We start from the raw sequence: 16,147 nt of genomic DNA, 5'->3' as shown, positions 1-16,147 counted from the left end.
ACCCTTATACGTGTGAAGCATACTCCATACATAGACGGATAAGGCACCAGTACAGAGTTAGCAGTAGCGGGGGGGTGGTAAGAAAAACTGGCGGAGACGACTCAGAACACATAACTTCATGGAAGCTGTTTTAGCTAGAGAGGAGATGTGAAGTTTTCAGTTTAGATTATAAGTAAAGGAGAGACCGAGGATGTTCAGTGGAATATAGGGGAACAGTTGAGTGTCACTGAAGAAGACGGGATAGTTGTTTAGAAGGTTGTGTCGAGTTAATAGATGGAAGAATTGAGTGTTTGAGGCATTGAACAATACTAAGTTTGCTCTGTCCCAATAAAAATTTTAGGGATATCAGAAGTCAGGCGTTCTATGGCCTCCTTTCGTGAACTGTTTAATTCCTGAAGGGTTGGACGTCAACGAAAAGACGTAGAAAAGTGCAGGTAGATGTTGACAAACAAAGTTGAAGGAGTTTGACAAGGCAATGTGCAAACACGGAGGCACAGTTTCAGAGAACAATAGGAGGGACCCCATCAAATCCATAAGCCTTCAGAAGGCCTTAGGCCAGCCAGGGGATGGAAAACATCATTGCGAAGGATTTTAATAGGTAAAATGAACTAGTCAGAGGGTGGAGGAGGGGAAAGAACAATCCCTGAATCATCCAAGGTAGAGTTTTTAACGAAGGTTTGAGCAAAGAGTTCAGCTTTAGAAATCGATGAGATAGCAGTGGTGCCATCAGATTGAAATAAAGGAGGGAAAGATGAAGAAGCAAAGTTGTTGGAGATGTTTTTGGCTCTGTGCCAGAAGTCAAGACAGGAGTTAGATCTTGAAAGATTTTGATATTTTCTATTAATGAAGAAGTTTTTGACTAGTTGGAGAGCAGATTTGGCATGATTGCGGGCAGAAATATAAAGCGCATGAGATTCAAGTGATGGAAGACTCAAGTACCTTTTGTGAGCCACCTCTCTATCATATACAGCACGAGAACAGGCTGTGTTAAACCAAGGTTTGGAGGGTTTAGGTCGAGAAAAAGAGTGAGGAATGTACGCCTTCATGCCAGACACTATCACCTCTATTATGCGCTCAGCGCACAGAGATGGGCCTCTGACACGGAAACAGTAGTCATTCCAAGAAAAATCAACATAATACCTCCTCAGACCCCCCCCCCAACTAACAAAAGGTACCAAAGGCCAGAGGCATTTTACTTTGGGGGATCCTGAGGAGGGATTGGAGATACAGCGTGACGATGCTCTCAAAGATCTTTCCCGGGACTTGCAGAAGGGAGATGGCACGGCAGCTGTCTGGGCGGGTAGGGACCTCCTCCTTCCCAGGCTTTACACCACCCTCACCTCCGCCTCCTTCAAGTCGTCAGGAAAGTAACCTGCTGACAGGGCTGCGTTGAAAATCTCCGGAGGCGAACCTTGGCGCCGTCCGGGAGTTTCCAGATGATCGTCTTGTTGATCCCACTCCTGCCTGGACAGGTGGCTTTGGTGGGTGAGAGGGGAGGGAACTTGTGGGTCTGCTGAGCGCTGGCAACTCCCTGGGTGAGGATGGACTGGTGGTGGTGGTGGTGGTGCTGGTGGTGGTGGCGGCAGTACCGGTTGGAAGGCGAGCGTGCGAGCAGGTGCGGTGTTGTGTGTTCCTCAGTGCAGGTATGTGCAGGTGTGTAGGACAGGTGTGTGGTGTGGGGAAGGGAAGGGTTGTGTTAGGTTAGGTGGGGTGTGTGTGTGTGTGTGTGTGTGTGAGTGAGAGAGAGAGAGTGGTAGTAGTAGTAGTATTTATAATGGTAGTTATGGTGGTGGTAATGCTCCTGTGTGTGTGTGTGAGAGAGAGAGAGAGAGAGAGAGAGTGGTAGTAGAAGTAGTATTCATAATGGTAGTTATGGTGGTGGTAATGCTCCTGTGTGTGTGTGTGTGTGTGTGTGTGAGAGAGAGAGAGAGAGAGTGGTAGTAGAAGTAGTATTTATAATGGTAGTTATGGTGGTGGTAATGCTCCTGTGTGTGTGTGTGTGTGTGTGTGTGTGTGTGTGTGTATGTGTGTGTGTGAGGGCAAATAAAATGCAAGAAGGAGAGGAAAGGGAAGAAGAAAGTGTACAAGACTAAGATAATGCTCCCTTTGTGCCCCCTCCCCTCATCCACCCCTCCTCCCCTCTCCCCTCTCCCACCTCAACATTTTTTTTTTTTTTTTATGTAGGAAGGACACCGGCCAAGGGCAACAAAAATCTAATAAAAAAAATGCCCACTGAAATGCCAGTCCCATAAAAGGGTCAAAGCAGTGGTCAAAAATTGCTGAATAAGTGTGTTGAAACCTCCCTCTTGAAGGAATTCAAGTCATAGGAAGGTGGAAATACAGAAGCAGGCAGGGAGTTCCAGAGTTTACCAGAGAAAGGGATGAATGATTGAGAATACTGGTTAACTCTTGCGTTAGAGAGGTGGACAGAATAGGGGTGAGAGAAAGAAGAAAGTCTTGTGCAGCGAGGCCGCGGGAGGAGGGGAGGCATGCAGTTAGCAAGATCAGAAGAGCAGTTGGCATGAAAATAGCGGTAGAAGACAGCTAGATATGCAACATTGCGGCGGTGAGAGAGGGGCTGAAGACAGTCAGTTAGAGGAGAGGAGTTGATGAGACGAAAAGCTTTTGATTCCACCCTGTCTAGAAGAGCAGTATGAGTGGAACCCCCCATACATGTGAAGCATACTCCATACATGGACAGATAAGGCCCTTGTACAGAGTTAGCAGCTGGGGGGGTGAGAAAAACTGGCGGAGACGTCTCAGAACACCTAACTTCATAGAAGCTGTTTTAGCTAGAGATGAGATGTGAAGTTTCCAGTTCAGATTATAAGTAAACGACAGACCGAGGATGTTCAGTGTAGAAGAGGGGGACAGTTGAGTGTCATTGAAGAAGAGGGGATAGTTGTCTGGAAGATTGTGTCGAGTTGATAGATGGAGGAATTGAGTTTTTGAGGCATTGAACAATACCAAGTTTGCTCTGCCCCAATCAGAAATTTTAGAAAGATCAGAAGTCAGGCGTTCTGTGGCTTCCCTGCGTGATATGTTTACCTCCTGAAGGGTTGGACGTCTATGAAAAGATGTGGAAAAGTGCAGGGTGGTATCATCAGCATAGGAGTGGATAGGACAACAAGTTTGGTTTAGAAGATCATTAATGAATAATAAGAAGAGAGTGGGTGACAGGACAGAACCCTGAGGAACACCACTGTTAATAGATTTATGACACGCACAAAAACAACTCCATAATGATGAGGCCACTAGAGAGAGAGAGAGAGAGAGAGAGAGAGAGAGAGAGACTGTTATTATTATTATTATTATTATTGTTATTATTATTATTATTATTATTATTATTATTATTATTATTATTATGAATTGGTAATTATATATAAATAAGTATTATTTTTTGTTGTAAATAATAATAATAATAATGTGTGTGTGTGTGTGTGTGTGTGTGTGTGTGTATGTCATGTTGTCCACTCTAACTCAATATATAACTAGTACTTCTACCTCCTCCTCTTCCTCCTCTCCTCCTCCTTCTCCTCCTCCTCCTCCTGCTCCTCCTTCTCCTTCTCCTCCTGCTCCTCCTCCTCCTCCTCCTCCTCCTCCTCCTCCTCCTCCTCCTCCTCCTCCTCCTCCTCTCAGCGAACAATGAAAGAGATGGAGCTTCTATTACGTTATTTTTGCAAACCTTTTTAACTCTCTCTCTCTCTCTCTCTCTCTCTCTCTCTCTCTCTCTCTCTCTCTCTCTCTCTCTCTCTCTCTCTCTCTCTCTCTCTCTCTCTCTTTCTCTTTCTCGTTCTCTCTCTCAGAGAATTTGATCTTTTCAGTCAATTATTATTATATATATATATATATATAGAGAGAGAGAGAGAGAGAGAGAGAGAGAGAGAGAGAGAGAGAGAGAGAGAGAGAGAGAGAGAGGAGGGGAGCTTAAAAAGGGTAGCAGCGGATGTGAAAGATAGAGGGGAGAGGGGAGAGTGAAGGCAAAGATAATAACTACTACTACCACTACCACTATTACTACTACTACTACTACTACTACTACTACTACTACTACTACTACTACTACTACCACCACTACTACCACTACTACTACCACTACTACTACTACTACTACTACTACTACTGCTACTATTACAACTAGTAGGTCACATGGTGCCGTGATGTCGTGTAAGCGTCCAGCAGGCAGGCATAAGAACATAAGAACATAAGAAATAAGGGAAGCTGCAAGAAGCGACCAGGCTTACACGTGGCAGTCCCTGTATGAAACACTCCTACCTATTTCCATCTGTTATCCCCATCCATAAACTTGTCTAATCTTCTCTTAAAGCTCTCTAGTGTCCTAGCACTAACTACATGATTACTGAGTCCGTTCCACTCATCTACCACTCTATTTGAGAACCAATTTTTTCCTATCTCCTTCCTAAACCTAAATTTTTCAAGCTTGAACCTGTTATTTCTTGTTCTACCCTGGTTGCTGATCCTAAGAATTTTGCTTACATCTCCCTTGTTATAACCCTTATACCACTTAAAGACTTCTATCAGGTCCCCTCTTAACCTACGTCTCTCTAGAGAATGTAAATTTAACCGCTTCAACCTCGCCTCGTAAGGAATACTCCTCATCCCCTGTATCCTTTTAGTCATTCTCCTCTGTACTGATTCTAATAGACCTATATCTTTCCTGTAATGTGGGGACCAGAACTGCACAGCGTAGTCTAGATGAGGTCTGACCAGCGCCAAGTATAATTTTAATATTACTTCCGGCCTTCTACTTTTAACACTCCTAAAAATGAATCCTAGTACCCTATTTGCCTTGTTTCTGGCTTCTATGCATTGTTTCCCTAGACGGAGTTCAGAGCTAACTATAACTCCTAAATCTTTCTCGTACCCTGTACCTACCAGAGTTTGGGTGTTTAATGTGTACCTATTGTTTGGGTTTCCTCTACCTACGCTAAGCACTTTGCATTTATTGATATTAAATTGCATTTGCCATCTATCCGTCCATTCATTCATTCTATCTAAGTCTGTCTGCAAGGCGATGGCATCCGCTTCTGACCTAATTAATCTACCTATCTTTGTGTCATCCGCAAATTTACTAACATCGCTACTAATTCCACTATCCAAGTCATTGATATATATTAGAAATAATAATGGCCCTAATACTGATCCCTGTGGCACCCCACTAATGACATGACCCCACTCGGATTTCGAGCCGTTTTTTTTTTTTTTTTTTTTTTTTTTTATGTAGGAAGGATACTGGCCAAGGGCAACAAAAATCTAATAAAAAAAATGCCCACTGAAATGCCAGTCCCTTAAAAGGGTCAAAGCAGTGGTCAAAAATTGGTGGATAAGTGTCTTGAAACCTCACTCTTGAAGGAATTCAAGTCATAGGAAGGTGGAAATACAGAAGCAGGCAAGGAGTTCCAGAGTTTACCAGAGAAAGGGATGAATGATTGAGAATACTGGTTAACTCTTGCGTTAGAGAGGTGGACAGAATAGGAGTGAGAGAAAGAAGAAAGTCTTGTGCAGCGAGGCCGCGGAAGGAGGGGAGGCATGCAGTTAGCAAGATCAGAAGAGCAGTTAGCATGAAAATAGCGGTAGAAGACAGCTAGAGATGCAACATTGCGGCGGTGAGAGAGAGGCTGAAGACAGTCAGTTAGAGGAGAGGAGTTGATGAGACGAAAAGCTTTTGATTCCACCCTGTCTAGAACAGCAGTATGAGTGGAACCCCCCCAGACATGTGAAGCATACTCCATACATGGACGGATAAGGCCCTTGTACAGAGTTAGCAGCTGGGGGGGTGAGAAAAACTGGCGGAGACGTCTCAGAACACCTAACTTCATAGAAGCTGTTTTAGCTAGAGATGAGATGTGAAGTTTCCAGTTCAGATTATAAGTAAAGGACAGACCGAGGATGTTCAGTGTAGAAGAGGGGGACAGTTGAGTGTCATTGAAGAAGAGGGGATAGTTGTCTGGAAGATTGTGTCGAGTTGATAGATGGAGGAATTGAGTTTTTGAGGCATTGAACAATACCAAGTTTGCTCTGCCCCAATCAGAAATTTTAGAAAGATCAGAAGTCAGGCGTTCTGTGGCTTCCCTGCGTGATATGTTTACCTCCTGAAGGGTTGGACGTCTATGAAAAGATGTGGAAAAGTGCAGGGTGGTATCATCAGCATAGGAGTGGATAGGACAAGAAGTTTGGTTTAGAAGATCATTAATGAATAATAAGAAGAGAGTGGGTGACAGGACAGAACCCTGAGGAACACCACTGTTAATAGATTTAGGAGAAGAACAGTGACCGTCTACCACAGCAGCAATAGAACGGTCAGAAAGGAAACTTGAGATGAAGTTACAGAGAGAAGGATAGAAACCGTAGGAGGGTAGTTTGGAAATCAAAGCTTTGTGCCAGACTCTATCAAAGGCTTTTGATATGTCCAAGGCAACAGCAAAAGTTTCACCAAAGTCTCTAAAAGAGGATGACCAAGACTCAGTAAGGAAAGCCAGAAGATCACCAGTAGAGCGGCCTTGATGGAACCCATACTGGCGATCAGATAGAAGGTTGTGAAGTGATAGATGTTTAAGAATCTTCCTGTTGAGGATAGATTCAAAAACTTTAGATAAGCAGGAAATTAAAGCAATAGGACGGTAGTTTGAGGGATTAGAGCGGTCACCCTTTTTAGGAACAGGTTGAATGTAGGCAAACTTCCAGCAAGAAGGAAAGGTAGATGTTGACAGACAGAGCTGAAAGAGTTTGACTAGGCAAGGTGCAAGCACGGAGGCACAGTTTCGGAGAACAATAGGAGGGACCCCATCAGGTCCATAAGCCTTCCGAGGGTTTAGGCCAGCGAGGGCATGGAAAACATCATTACGGAGAATTTTAATACGAGGCATGAAGTAGTCAGAGGGTGGAGGAGAGGGAGGAACAAGCCCAGAATCGTCCAAGGTAGAGTTTTTAGCAAAGGTTTGAGCAAAGAGTTCAGCTTTAGAAATAGATGTGATAGCAGTGGTGCCATCTGGTTGAAGTAGAGGAGGGAAAGAAGAAGAAGCAAAGTTATTGGAGATATTTTTGGCTAGATGCCAGAAATCACGAGGGGAGTTAGATCTTGAAAGGTTTTGACATTTTCTGTTAATGAAGGAGTTTTTGGCTAGTTGGAGAACAGACTTGGCATGGTTCCGGGCAGAAATATAAAGTGCATGAGATTCTGGTGAAGGAAGGCTAAAGTACCTTTTGTGGGCCACCTCTCTATCATGTATAGCACGAGAACAAGCTGTGTTAAACCAAGGTTTAGAAGGTTTTGGACGAGAAAAAGAGTGAGGAATGTACGCCTCCATGCCAGACACTATTACCTCTGTTATGCGCTCAGCACACAAAGACGGGTCTCTGACACGGAAGCAGTAGTCATTCCAAGGAAAATCAGCAAAATACCGCCTCAGGTCCCCCCAACTAGCAGAGGCAAAACGCCAGAGGCACCTTCGCTTAGGGGGATCCTGAGGAGGGATTGGAGTGATAGGACAAGATAAAGATATGAGATTGTGATCGGAGGAGCCCAACGGAGAAGAAAGGGTGACAGCATAAGCAGAAGGATTAGAGGTCAGGAAAAGGTCAAGAATGTTGGGCGTATCTCCAAGACGGTCAGGAATACGAGTAGGGTGTTGCACCAATTGCTCTAGGTCATGGAGGATAGCAAAGTTGTAGGCTAGTTCACCAGGATGGTCAGTGAAGGGAGAGGAAAGCCAAAGCTGGTGGTGAACATTGAAGTCTCCAAGAATGGAGATCTCTGCAAAAGGGAAGAGGGTCAGAATGTGCTCCACTTTGGAAGTTAAGTAGTCAAAGAATTTCTTATAGTCAGAGGAGTTAGGAGAGAGGTATACAGTTTATTAGCACTCTCTGTCGCCTGTTACCAAGCCATGACCCTATCCAACCTAACACCTTCCCATCTATCCCGTGCGCCCTAACCTTTCTCAGGAGCCTTTGATGGGGCACCTTGTCGAATGCTTTACTAAAGTCCAGATATAAGATATCATAACTATCACCATTATCTACTGCCTCGTACACCTTACTGTAAAAACTTAACAAGTTTGTCAGGCAAGACTTCCCCTTCGTGAAGCCATGCTGTGACTGATTTATCAAGTTATGTTTGTCTAAATGTTCCCTAATGTTCCTCGCTATTATTGACTCTAACATTTTACCTACAACTGAAGTTGAGCTGACAGGTCTATAATTAGACGCTAAAGTTTTATCCCCTTTCTTAAAGATGGGTACTACATTAGCCTGCCTCCACATTACTGGTACCTCACCCGACTCCAGTGATTTCCTAAAGACAGAAACTAACGGCTCACTAATAATCTTTTTACATTCCTTCAGTACTCTGGGATATATTTCATCAGGTCCTGGTGACTTGAACTTTTTTAGCCTATCTATCTCCTGCTCCACTATCTCCCTAGTTATGGAAATATCCGTCAGCTTCTCATACTCATCTGCTCTAAACACCTGTTCACTATCTGGCATATCCTGCATGTTTTCCTGAGTGAAGACAGTTAAAAAATAATCATTCAGAAGTTTACTAATCTCCTCCCCAGAACTAACCAGCTCCCCATCTGCTGCCTTTAATGGACCTACAGTATCCTTATTTTTCGTCCTGTATACCTGATAAAATCCCTTGGGGTCCGTCTTCGCCTGGCTGGCTACCTTTAATTCATAATTGTCCTTAGCTTTCCTCGTTAACTTCCTTACTGTTCTAACTAATTCATTATACTGTGTCCTTAAAACTTCCTCTCCTGCCTTTAATCTCTTATATATACTTCTCTTACACCCTATACGAGTATAGGGTGTAAGAGAAGTATATATAAGAGATTAAAGGCAGGAGAGGAAGTTTTAAGGACACAGTATAATGAATTAGTTAGTATAATGCTTTAACCTAGCAGTCATCCATTTAGGGTCATTTTTTTGTGATCTTATTGTTTTATACGGGATATTTGCTAATTGACCTGTATGAACTTTATCTACGAAATATTTATACAATTCATCTACATTTACTTCACCTAAACCCCTCATCTCGTTCCCTACCATCCTCTCCCCTCCCTCATCAACTCGCCTCGACCTTACCTCTCTCATTTCAGCATGACCTGACATTCCAACATACTCACGCCTATCTCCCCCCTTCCTCTTTCCTCCTCCCTTCTGGAGCCTCACCTCACCTCCCTCATCCTGCCTTATCTCTCTGAACTCCGTCCCTGACCTGACCTCACCCTGCATCCTTTGCCAGTCCACTCCTTGGAGGTACCTTTTTAATTCTTCAAAATCTGCTCTCCTAAAGTCAGGTATTTTACTAGTGTTTTTATTTCTAACAGTTTCTTCCCATTCTAGATTGTACCTAATTTCCCTATGGTCACTGTTACCTAGCTGTCCTCCAACCTCTACCTGCGTGACTGCTTCCTCCCTGTTAGTAAGAATTAAATCTAGAATATTATTCCCCCTTGTGGGTTCTACGACTACCTGTTTTAAAAAATTATCCTGAATTACCTTAAGGAATTCCTCTGCTTCCTTGTTACCCACAATCAGACTCCAGTCGATATTCCTAAAATTAAAATCTCCTACCACACATACCTGACTGTACCTGCCTGCTCTATTTAATTCCTGCCACAGTGAGGTGTTAATTTCCTCTGTACTGGTCGGTGGTCTGTAAACTACCCCTAGTACTACTGACTGCGATCCTTCCTTAATATCTACCCATATCGACTCTGCTTTGTTATCTGTTTTAATTCTATTGTTCATACAGCACTGTAATGTGTCCCTAACGTATAACGCGACACCTCCTCCTCTCCTGTTTTCTCTATCTTTATAGAACATTGTATACCCATCTATCTTAACCTCTGGATTAAATACTTTTCCTGACATATCTAACCAAGTTTCAGTTAAAGCAATGATATCAAATTTCTCTACACTCGCTATTCCTCTAAGCAAGTCTATTTTATTCAGAATACTTCTACAATTTGTGTAGTAAACACTTAAGCTATTTCTCACCATCCCTAAGCTAGCTTCCTTTCTAGATTTAACTAATTTGCCCCTTGCCTTCTCCTCACTACCCCTTCTTCCCTCCCGACTAACGAAAAAAGTGCTGGAGTGCAGTTACCTCCCGCTCGAGTGTTTCGGCCAAAACACGAACACCCTGGCGTGACAAATGCACTCCATCCCTGGCGTACAAGGTGTCCCTGCCACAGAACTCAGGGAGCTGACCTCGGACTGTTCAGTCGGAGTAGGAGGAGGAGGAGGAGGACAACAAGGAAAGAGAGAGAAAATAATGCCATCTTTTATGAGAGAGAGAGAGAGAGAGAGAGAGAGAGAGAGAGAGAGAGAGAGAGAGAGAGAGAGAGAGAGAATTTTCTTTCATTATCATAATTATGTTGTAATTCTTCTCATTCTTATCATAATCATCGTCATCATCAGTACAGCGCTGTTATTATTACCTCTCTCTCTCTCTCTCTCTCTCTCTCTCTCTCTCTCTCTCTCTCTCTCTCTCTCTCTCTCTCTCTCTCTCTCTCTCTCTCTCTCCCCAAACAAATTATCTACCCATTTATTTATTTATTTATTTATTTTATAATGTAACGATGTATTGAATTGCAGTGTGTGTATTCTCCCCAGTGTTCCCCCGCTCAGTAAGCTCCCCACTCTGACATAATCCTCTCAGGTAGTCTCCCCAACAACACAAACAAACACTGCCCTTAACAAACTCCCCACACTACCCTCCCCTTCCCCTGCCTCAATTAACCTCCCCAAAAATATATGACACCCATAATTAAACTCCCCAATTATACTAAAGCCGAACACAGTCTCCCCATCTCCCCACTAGTCTGATCTCCCCATCTCCCCACGTCCGTCTCTTGTCAAACTAGTCTCCCCGTCCCCTCCCAAGGCTAACCTCCTCACCTTGTCTACCCATGTCCTCCCCATCCTGTCACCACTACACTACCCTCCCCACTGCAACATAAACCCTGATAACTAACCTCCCCTTACAATCTCACTCACAATCTCCCCAAAATTAGTCTCCCCATCTCCCCTGACTAGCCTCCCTATTTCTCTCCCTTTCCAGACGTCACTCAGCATTCATCTCCCCATTCCCCTCTCTCCCCTAACCTCCCCACTTCCCCCCATACCCACAAATTAATCTCCCCATCTCCTCCCCGTCCCACGCCTTCAACTAAGCACACATTTTTCCATCAGTTTCCTTCCTCCAACCTCCCTAGTCTAATCTCCCCATCTCCTCCCATCTCTCCCCATCTCCATCATGAACTAACCTCCCAGCCTCACCACTCGCCTCCCCATCACCCCTTCTTTCCCCAGCCTCCCCATCTCATCCCCCACTAATCTCCCCATCTCCCCCAGGGCAAGGCTGCGGGTGCTCTCCCCCAGGGCAGTGTTTGATGGCGCCCCTGGGATTATGAGTGAGGCAGTGACATCCCCCCCTGCCCCCCGCCCGCTCCCTCTCCCCCAGGTCGTTCGGTAAGTGAGGCACTGGGGTGATGGGGTGAATGGGCGTGCGAATGGGTGTTTTGGGGTGTTTGTGGTGGTGATGGGGCTGTTTGGGTGGTGATGGGGTGACACTGGGGAGACAGGAAGAGAGAGAGAGAGAGAGAGAGAGAGAGAGAGAGAGAGCAAATGGAGTGACAATCAGACACACGGACATAGACAGGAAATGGCGTCTCTCTCTCTCTCTCTAGTGTGAGCCGCTACATCAGCAGGAGAGAGTGGCAACATGGCGTGCAAAGGGTAACACAACAACAAGCACCACAAGATGGCCAACACACACAAGACACGCACACAACACACACAAAGCCACTCTGTCAAAACAAACAAATCATTCAAAACTTTTATCGCTGAAAAAAAAAAAAGAAAAAGAAAAAATAAATCCCTGAAATGTGCAGCAGGGGTAGCAAAATGGCGGAGGAGCAAACCAGTGTGGCAAACCAATATGGCGTCTGCCTTTCAGCAAACGTACAAAAATTCAGTATTCACCATTACAACCAATTGAAAGAGCCAAGAAGTGAGCCACACAAGTAAACACCCCTACAAACATGGAGCATCCCAACAAACACCCAACAAACACCCTCAAATAAGCCAAAGGATTACCAACATGGCGGACAAGTGGCGTCAGTACTCGCCCCTGCTTCTCATCATCGACTTGGAATCTATGCCACTGACAAACCGTCGACTATTTTCAAAGTCTTCTTGAGCGTCCACTCTCAATATGTGAGGCTCCCTGGAGGTGAGTCTGGCCAGAACACCCTCACCTGAGAGAGAGAGAGAGAGAGAGAGAGAGAGAGAGAGAGAGAGAGAGAGAGAGAGAGAGAGAGAGAGTTGGGGTTCGTGAGTGTGAGTGAGAGGGGAGGGAACTTGTGGGTCTGGTGAGCCCTGGGTGAGGATGGACTGGTGGTGGTGGTGGTGGTAGTAGCGGTTGGAAGGCGAGCGTGCGAGTTGGCGCGGTGTTGTGTGTTCCTCAGTGCAGGTATGTGCAGGTGTGTAGGACAGGTGTGTGGTGTGGGGAAGGGAAGGGTTGTGTTAGGTTAGGTGGTGTGTGTGTGTGTGTGTGTGTGTGTGTGTGTGTGTGTGTGTGTGTGTGTGTTGTCCCCTCTAACTCTCAATATATGACTAGTACTTCTACCTCCTCCTCCTCCTCCTCCTCCTCCTCCTCCTCCTCCTCCTCCTCTCCTCAGCGAACAATGAAAAAGATGTTGTTGTTGTTGTTGTTGTTGTTCCCCGCGCCAGGCCCACTGTGCTGGCTCACCTCTAGTTTTCCTGCACACACACACACACACACACACACACACACACACACACTATTATTAGTTATTATTATTATTATTATTATTATTATTATTATTATTATTATTATTATTATTATTATTTTTATTATTTAATTATTATTATTATTTAGTAGCAGTTGTAGAGAGAGAGAGAGAGAGGAGAGAGGAGAGAGAGAGAGAGAGAGAGAGAGAGAGAAGGCTGGGGGGAGAGGGAATCTTGATCTTGGTCTTGGTGAACGAGAGAGGGAGAGGGAAAGAGAGAGGGAGCGTTTAGAGAAAAATCAATATATATTTTTTATTTTGCATTTTTATTTGTTTATTTTTATTTTTGTTTATTTGTTGAATTGTTTTGCATAATTAGAAAGAAATGCTTTTGTTGTTGTTGTTGTTGTTATTATTATTATTATTATTATTATTATTATTATTATTATTATTATTATTATTATTATCATCATCATCATTGTTTTTGTTGTTGTTGTTCTTATCATTTTTATTATTAAAATGTAAAGAAATTTTTGTTCTTCTTGTTCTTCTTGTTGTTTATTTTCTTGTGTTTGTATTTAGTTTGTTTATCTGTTTATTTATTTAATTATTGAGTTATTTGTTTGTGTATTTATTAATTGTTGTGATTCATCTCTGTTTATTTACGCACGTGGCAGAATAATGCTGCCTCGTTATTGGCTGCTGGTTGGCCAATCACGGCTCGGGAACCTTTCATTCAGCCAACGTTCTTTTAAGATTAACAACAATAATAACAATAAAAATAATAATAATAATAATAATAATAATAATAATAATAATAATAATAATAATAATAATTTGAGTTGTATTAATTATATACTGATAAAAATGTTAATAGTATTTTGTTTTAGTGTTTTACGGTTTAGCAGTGCTTGGGATGTCTGGATGTTTGGTAGAAATTGTTTGTTTTTCCTCCGTGTCTCCGTTTGTGTTTTACCTCCGTGTTTGCTATTGGGTGTGTAGGTGCGTCTGTGTTTCCTCCATGTTTCCTCCGTGTGTGACTATTGTGCCTCACTTGCTAGATAGTTAAAATGGTCGTTTGGAAGATAGTCTCAGTTGACATGCAGCGTGCACCGAAGGTTCTTGTGTGCACGTGGTGAGACAAGACCTGACGGAGTGCACGAGTCAGTGGTGTGCACGTGGCTCACTACATCAGCGTACACACACACACACACACCACACACACACACACACACACACACACACACACACACACACACACACACACACACACACACACACACACAGTCGCCGAGTAGTGAGTGAAGGCAGGCGTGGTGTGAGCATACCTGAAGGAGATACAAACAAGTGGTTGTACTACAGCTTTTAATTAGGGAATCAGCCTTGTGTGGTACAGAGAATACAGTGTTTGTGGTGAAGCTCCTCGCCACACTTGCACGTGGCGGGCGTTCCCCCTTCCCTGGGGAATGCACGGCTCTCACCACCACCACCACCACCACCGCCGCCACACTCACACCCGTGCATCCACTTACGAGAACGTGACAAACCTGCCACCACTTGTAGTAAACTTGAAACTCAACACAGAAATGAAGAAAGCATCAACCTGACCAAGTTGAGGTGAAGACTGCATGCAGCAGCAGCAGCCAGCAGCCTTCACCCTCAGCTTGTGGTTGTAACTCAGCTTAGTTGTAACTTAACTTAGCCTAAAGACAAACAGCAGGTGCAACAAACATTAAGAATCACCGTGAGGTGAACCAAATCACTTGAATCCTCCGCTTGTACTAACTTAATTCTCAGCTTCAACTTTGCCACAAGACATACTGCAGGTGGGAAGTGACCCCAAGAACCGCCTCACACTTCAGAACAGAACACTACTCAGCCTTATCTTGCACTAACTCAGCCGTCACTTACACTTGGCCTAAACACACGCACCGCACGCAACACTGACAATCAATCATCTTGCATCCTCGGCGCGCACTAACATAGTTTTGGCGCAACCGTTGCTGCAACACAAACTGCAGATGAACAATTAAGAATCATCAGGCACTAAAGAATAGAGTGTTGAGTCCCGGGTTTGTGGTGACTTACAACTTGTAAGTAAACTTTGCTAAAAGGTATATACTGCAGGTGGGAAGTGATAGCAGCAGTCACCGCAGACTTCACGACAGAAGACTGAGCCTTGTCTTGTGGTGACTTGACTCTCTCACTTCTGGCGTGAACTTTGCCACGAGGAAAACTGCACGTGCACCATCAACAATCATTGCAAACTGCACCACAACTTTGCTTGGGCCCACCTTGTACTAACGTGATCCTAACTGACACTTGGCTCTCACACACACTGCACACCGACACTTCACACTCACACTCGCCACCACCTTACCAACACAACTTCACCCAAACACCACCACGGACACACACACACACACACACACACACACACACAGAGAGAGGGAGAGAGTGAGAGAGAGAGAGAGAGAGAGAGAGAGAGAGAGAGAGAGAGAGAGAGAGAGAGAGAGAGAGAGAGAGAGAGAGAGAGAGAGAGAGAGAGAGAAACTACATCAAGACTTAAGAATTCTAACAAACTTAAGAATATAATTTGAATCATCAGAGAGAGAGAGAGAGAGAGAGAGAGAGAGAGAGAGAGAGAGAGAGAGAGAGAGAGAGAGAGAATCAAGACTTAAGAATTCTAACAAACTTAGGAATATAGTTTGAATCAGCAGAGAGAGAGAACATTTGAACATTGAACATTTATTTATAGCCATTACATACATTGTATATTTATATTCCATAAATTTTTTTATTATGGCTAGCCTTTTTTTAAGCGTAAGCTTTTCAGGCAAAACTAAAACTATAATATAACTAAACCTAAGCTAACAAAACTGGACTTAATATAAGGTACAATACACAGTAAGTACTTAAATGTTGTACAGAATAATTTTAAATGTTGCATAGGATTCTAAGGGTATTTATAAGATTAAATAGATATCAACAACATTTTCTTATACAGCAGTGAGAAAATTTAGTGATACATACATCTGCATAAACGATCATACACCTGTGTATGTAAACAATAATAAAAGAAATTAAAGAAAAGTAACATATATATATATAAAAAAAAAAGTAATACATACATTGGGGTCTGCATATAGATATTGATCTATTGGCATAAAGAATGGAACAAGTAATAGAGTACAAAATTTAATATAATGAAAAAATAATTTAGATAATTATTATGAATTTAATACATGATGCCATAGTGCGTATACAATAATGATATATAAATATAATAAGTTATAATTTATAGACATGGCCACATACAAGGAGTTGGGTACAGTGATGGGAGTCAACATTAATTAGTATTTATTAGT

At 43.3% G+C, this 16,147-nt stretch overlaps 1 protein-coding gene and 1 long non-coding RNA gene across 2 annotated transcripts in view; one reads left to right on the top strand and one right to left on the bottom strand.

Moving 5' to 3' along the window:
• Positions 1-1,530: 1,530 nt before the first annotated feature.
• LOC135112233 (ran-specific GTPase-activating protein-like) overlaps positions 1,531-16,147 on the top strand; it is a 78,621-nt gene continuing 64,004 nt past the window's right edge. Inside the window, exons 1-2 of the mRNA XM_064026469.1 lie at positions 1,531-1,643; positions 11,380-11,496. The gene's annotated coding sequence lies outside the window, so the exon portion shown is untranslated. The remainder of the gene's footprint in view (positions 1,644-11,379; positions 11,497-16,147) is intronic.
• LOC135112231 (uncharacterized) overlaps positions 14,131-16,147 on the bottom strand; it is a 13,383-nt gene continuing 11,366 nt past the window's right edge. The window contains exon 3 of the long non-coding RNA XR_010274183.1: positions 14,131-16,147. This exon is cut by the window's right edge and continues 1,269 nt beyond it. This is a non-coding gene — a long non-coding RNA (uncharacterized LOC135112231).

This window comes from Scylla paramamosain, chromosome 23 (assembly GCF_035594125.1).
Source record: "Scylla paramamosain isolate STU-SP2022 chromosome 23, ASM3559412v1, whole genome shotgun sequence".
NCBI lineage: Eukaryota > Metazoa > Arthropoda > Malacostraca > Decapoda > Portunidae > Scylla > Scylla paramamosain.
This window is presented reverse-complemented; position numbering and strand designations above follow the sequence as displayed.